The following is a 6,285-nucleotide window of genomic DNA, read 5'->3' as shown; positions in this document are numbered from 1 at the left end:
TAAGAGAGCTAGCTCAAGATAAAGAGGTGAAGATGAAATACATTAACATAAAGGAAAAAATTGTTGATACCTTCATAAAATCATTCCCTAAATATGCTTATGAATATCTAAAAGGTAAATTAGGGGTGATACCCCTAACAAAGGCCACATAAGTGACAAGAGGACTGCCTTGCATCAAACAAGCTAATTATCAAATGTTACAAATTCATGTAGAGGATATTACTTTAGGAACTACTTGAAGTAATCAAAATGTTGAAACTACAAAAATTCACAAGCAAGGTGATAGAGGGAGAAATTGGAGAAAACAAAGAAACCATAAGAGCCTATATCTACATGTTAAGATGAAAAGATAACATGTCTTTGGCATTGTTGTCAAAGAGGGAGAAATGTCAGAAACTGATCATCATTAGAGGAAGATATTTGGGAGAAATATCAAAGATAGAAAAAATTATACTAATCATCACTAGAGGGAGTGAACACCATTAGAAAGGAGAAAGTATATCAAAGATTGTTAATTATTGATGTTGTTGATCAGAAAAAACCACACGTATGATGAAGGAAATAGAGACAAATGAAGAGGGAGTTACAAATCTATCTAGAAAGACGAAACAACAACAAGAAACTCATAGGGAGTTATAAGATAGAGCTTTGTATTTGTAACCTAATCAGAAGATTGAAGTTGCTAAAAGAGGGAGAAATTTTGAGACAAGTTTTCTTTTTGGTATTGCCTTACTATTCTAACCTAGTCAGTTTGGTTGAACAAAGTGTTTTACCATTTAGGTGACTTGGTTGATTAGTTTGGTTTAGCATCAATTCCAAAGAGGGAGATTGTCGAGATCTAATTGAAAAGATCATTGTTGAAAGAGATTATTGAAAGAGGGAGATTTCTAAAGCAAAAAAAGTGTTTCAATCATTGTTTTTTCACTGATCTCAAACCTGCTATAGTAAGATAATTTTTTATAATATTCAAGTACTATCACTTAGTTTATTGATGAAGAGGATTTGATTAATAAGAGGTAACAATAGCACCTAGAGAAAAGGTTCAGTTATGATTATGTAATAAAGTACAAGGATCAATCAAGACAATGATGAAATGGTGTATTGATAATCTACTTAAGGTTGCAAAGGCTAGTTACACTTAGAAATTTGGAAGAACAAGTTACAAAAAGATTGTCTGCTAATCTTGATTGACTTTTTCATAGATGCTGAGTAGAGTTAGTGCAAGCCAAGCAAAAAATAAGTTGGAGCCAAGTAAAAGAAAATTCTAGTGTATGCCAAGCAAACCAATAGATATTGAGTAAAGTTTAATGGATGACAAGCACTAGTAAACTTTAGTTAATGCTGAGTGATTACATAGTTGATGTCAAGAAACATAGTATGTGCTAACTATCAATAGGTTGATAACGTCGAGTTGTTGCATTATTCAAAGGATCAAAGATTTTTTGAATCTAAGCTAACAAGTTTGTTTTCTTGAAACTTGTGAACCGAGTGGAAGATAAGGTTGATGAGTTGGTGGCATAGAATTTGAGGTAAACTATTTCTAGGAAAATTCAAATGAATTCTAGGAGAAGTTTCTAGAAGAGATACAAGATATGGGATAGATACATTGTATCCTACCTAATCTATCCAAACCCTAAAATGGAGAATGGAGAACAAAGCAGAAAAGTATCCTAATTTCCTATAATAGGAATGTTTGCTCATGAAGCAAAGAGTTATGTAAAGGAGTGGAACATAGGATCAAAGAAGAAAAAGGAAGAATAGAGTAAGAAGGAAGACAGAAAGTCAAGGACTCTGCTTCATCAACTAATCAAGAAGGTGACTAAATTGGTGTGCTAAGAAGGAAGGCTTAAGGAGATATATGCTTGAATGGTGAACAAGCTATCAAAACTGCAAAGAATGAAAGCCAAGTATAATTGAGGACTAAATAGTAATCTGTAATCTAAAAGAGAAGTTGTAAGTTGTATCAGATCAAACCTCTACTGTTACTCTCTAACGATTGTATCAGTTTAGTGTAAAATCCTTTGGATTAAGGTTGACCTAACAATCATTTGAAAATCCTTTAATCAGGTGGTATTCCAAGTGAATGGCCTAAAGTCCTCTAACAAGGCTCACCTCTAATAAGGTGATTCAAATATCTTAGCTAAGTCACATTTAATAGTGTTTATTGTAACATTTAACAAGGGTGGCCTTTCACAGGGCATCACTTCAGAAGAGTGAAGAGGAGTAGCATGTTATTGGTGGTTTTTCCCAAATTGGGTTTTCATGTTAAATCATTGTGTCAACTATGTTGATGGATCTTTTATGTTTCATGTTTATATTTTTGCATAATGATTTAATAGTGAGCTACAAGTTCTACTAATTTCATGCATACATGCATAGATATGAATGTTTTATGGGTTCACTAAGTTGAGGAGAAAAGTTTTATTAGTACATCTGGAGCTTGAATAACTGATTCACCCCCCTCTCAATTATTCTAAAGAATTCCAACATGTATAGCTATTTTTATGGCTCATAGTCATTCTTATTAATTTCATTCTAAGAATATTGGCATACATGCTCATTTTCCTCATCATGTGGTTAAAGAAGGAAAATTGAGAGTTGCAAAGATAGGCATGAAGGCTAATCTGGTAGATATCTTGACCAAGATTTTTCCCAAAGAGAAGTTTGAATGTCTCATAAATTCTCTTAGGCTTGTTAAGAAGAAGTGAAAAAATATGTATGGAAAGTGATTGGTTGATTAATTGCAGCATCCAGTGAACTTTAGGTCATAGATTGTTGATTTGAAGGCCAACAAAGACCTTTTCTTCCCTACAAAATTGATGTGTATTCAACTTACATGTAATGGGTTATCTTTATATATGCTACTATTGTATCATTGTCAACCAAATTATTTATATTTAATTTAATTCCTCTTCTCAGTGTAGACACAGCCATAATTATGAGAAACCACAATAAATACTAGTGTCTTATTCTCTTTAATTGCTTATGTGCTTTTCTCTATTCTATTTTTTTATTCTTAATCATTTCCATGGTATTCAACTTCCTACTCCTATGATAAGCTTCATTATCGATGGGTTTATTTTAATGGATGGGGAATAATATGATCTTATACTTGTGTAGCTCTATGTGCACCATGTTATTGTTTTGGCAAAGACTAGTGTGATGGGTGCAAGCTTTAATGTATTTAGGGTGTTTGCTATTATCTCATGTATTCCTTCATCTTTTTCTAAAGATGTGTTGGCTCATCTAGTGTTTGTCCTATAGTTGAAGCATATTCATGCATGCCATTTTAGCATCTGGGGCTTTGCTTGTGTGTTTGATTATTGTACATGGTAAGGACTACGGAATTTTTGTAGTTTTTTTTTCTCTTGACCTATTGTTAGGCTTCACCCTCTATAGAGGTGAGATTTCTTGTATGTACCTTTTCTTTAGAGTGAAATAGATTTTTTTGGTCTTTCTTCTTTTCTTTGGAAATGAAGGTTTGAGACAACAAGGGTCTCTATTTCATCTAGATGTATGTTTTTTCTTCTTTGCAATAGATTCCTAGGGCTTGATGGGTTTATTGGTTGTTAGTAAATGTGTTTTGTTGCTACTAGTCTAGATTATAATGAATATATCTATGTAATTTCCCTTCATGAAAGGTATTTTGAATGGTTGGTCTTCTATCTATTGTGATATCTCTTGTGCCACTCCCTTTACTATGAGCCTCCCTATTGTGAATTATCTTGGATAGTACCCATTTTGAGAGTGTTCAAGGTTGGGATCAAGAGGGAGTGTCTGATTTTATTAGAGAATGTGTTTGATGGGGATTATTTTTAAGGTTAGGGTTCTTTCAAAGAATACATTCTTTGGCCTCGATGTATTGTGGACTACTTGACCTATTGAATTTTATTAACTAGGAGTGAAGATGGTGTTTGTCATTATTGGGTAACACTTTCTTGGTATGGTGTGCTTTATTTTAGGATCTTTAATGGTTTAGAGAAAGTACAAGGTTTATGTATTGATGGGTTCTATAGCTATGTTAAAAGTGGTAAAGAAACATGGAATGACCCTTCTATGAATGTTAATGTGGAGGAAATGTTGAGATAGCCAAAATATGGGCATTTCCCCTATCTATTGATGGTGATAATATGGATGTTCACTCTTTTTGTTGGGTGTGGAAATTGAGACTTTATATTTCTCTTATGGTGACTAGTGATGTAATGTGGGATGTCCTAGTTAAAGATAAGGTAATTATTTAGACTATACTATGGTTGGGGTGCAATGGTTTCTACCATTTCATAAATAAGGGAAGCAATATTTCTCAACTTGGAGAGTTTATGTAATTTGCAAAATATGTGTGGTTTGAGGTTTTTTTTTTTTTTGTGATGGAAGTCCTATTCAATTTCAATGCTCCTTTTCTATGTTGAACGATCTATTTTGTTTAGTTTTTATAGTGGTTTATTTTTCTTTTGTGAATAATCAATTATTTTCATTTCTTAGGGGCTTGATCTAGTCTAGTATTTTTGGTTTTCAATTGATCTTGGGGATCTTTCCTTATGGTTCTTATACACATTTTTTTTATTAGGAGGTCGGCTTGGTATTTATAGCTTTTTTTTTCTTTATGGTTTCTAGAGGTGGAGAGATCTACTATACATGTAGGGACATTTTTATGAGATTGGAAGTTGACAACTTTATCTATTGAGATGGAGGATTTCTTCATGTCTGGTGGTTTGGTATCTTGTGAAAACTCCCTTATGTGAATCTTTAGAAGATTAGTGTTTAACATTTTAAAATCTATTCTTTTGATCTTTCTCATTGTTTCTTGTATTGAGGTGGACTCATCTTCTATTGACATGGAAAGAGGTTCGGTCGTAGGTGGGTGTAGCAGCTATCCAATCACAAAAATATTCTTATTCAATATACCTTTTTACAACTTTAGTATCCAAAATCCAATAATCCCTTTGTATGCCTAGCCATTTTCATGGCTGCATAGTTGTTGTGATGTCCCCAATTTTAATGTAATGATTAATTAATTAATTGGTCTATGGAATTAAATTAAATAATAAAGGGCATTTAATTAATTAATAAATATGGGTTCTAAATTAACAAAATAATAAAATAAATATTATTTTTGTCTTGTACTTCTAATTCTTTAGATTTTTCTTTGAGGCCTTTATAAGGAGATTATTGGGCATTGCAATTCATCATGGCTTTTATATGACTTTTCTTTGTATTTTTGGAAGCTAAAGGCTAAGGTATTATTGTGCACAATTTTAGATGTGGAAGATCCTCCCTACTTTACCTATTGAATTTTGAGTGGTTTAGCACCACCTGACTCTAACATTGGAGATATCAATTGGGTATTTCACTTGTGTGCAATATTTGCAAAGTATCATCATTTGGTGACTATTACTTATCTACTCAGATCTTGTTAAATGCACATATGTAATCTAGTAATATCATTTGGAGATTAATATACATGTGTCATTGGATTTATATTATATAATTATCTCTAACATCCATTCTTTTTTGGCATATATCTTGTGCAAATAATGTTCAAGTATTATCTTATTTGGCATATAATGTTGTAATTCATTGTACTTTTTGGATAGCAGACTCAAACCCCATACAATGCCTTATTTATTATGTATTTCTTTAGTGTAACCTCTAACCTACTACCGTGTGGCTTTTAACTTACTTTTCATGTGGCCTATGGCTTCCTACTATGTACACCATCTCTTCTTATTGGTCTCATGGACTGAAGGTACTTTCATAGGTTCCAAGCAACATAGGAACATTACTATGGTACCAAAGATATTGATCTTTCTAGCCTCTTAGGTATTGAGATTGAATTATGGTGTCGAGTGATAGTTTGGTTAATACACTAAGAAAGATAAGAATAATTCAAGAAGGGCTCTACAAATTAGTGAAGGAAACACACAACCTCTTGGTGGGAACAAGGTGGTTAATAATGAATTTCACTTCTAGGGATGAGCACAAAAAGTTAAAAACACCCAACTTGGCTAAGTCGCTAAAGAAAATCAAGCAAAATTTGGTGATTGGCATATGGGAGGACATATCTATGAAGGATCATATAGAGGTACAAATGAAGTATTCATCATCTCAACACAATAAACTCTTCAATAATGGTTAGAAGTAGGAGATTGTCTATAGGATGAAGTCATACAAACAACAGAGGACATAGACAAGAAAAAGACTCTAATTGATCATTCAAATTGAAAACAACAAAAGTCTCAAGATAACCATAAGGTTGATGATGCATAAATCATTGGGGTTAGGAAA

The sequence above is a fragment of the Cupressus sempervirens genome, chromosome 10 (assembly GCF_028749045.1).
Source record: "Cupressus sempervirens isolate cs-2001-9-10 chromosome 10, ASM2874904v1, whole genome shotgun sequence".
NCBI classification, from domain to species: domain Eukaryota; kingdom Viridiplantae; phylum Streptophyta; class Pinopsida; order Cupressales; family Cupressaceae; genus Cupressus; species Cupressus sempervirens.
Note: the sequence above shows the minus strand (reverse complement) of the source record.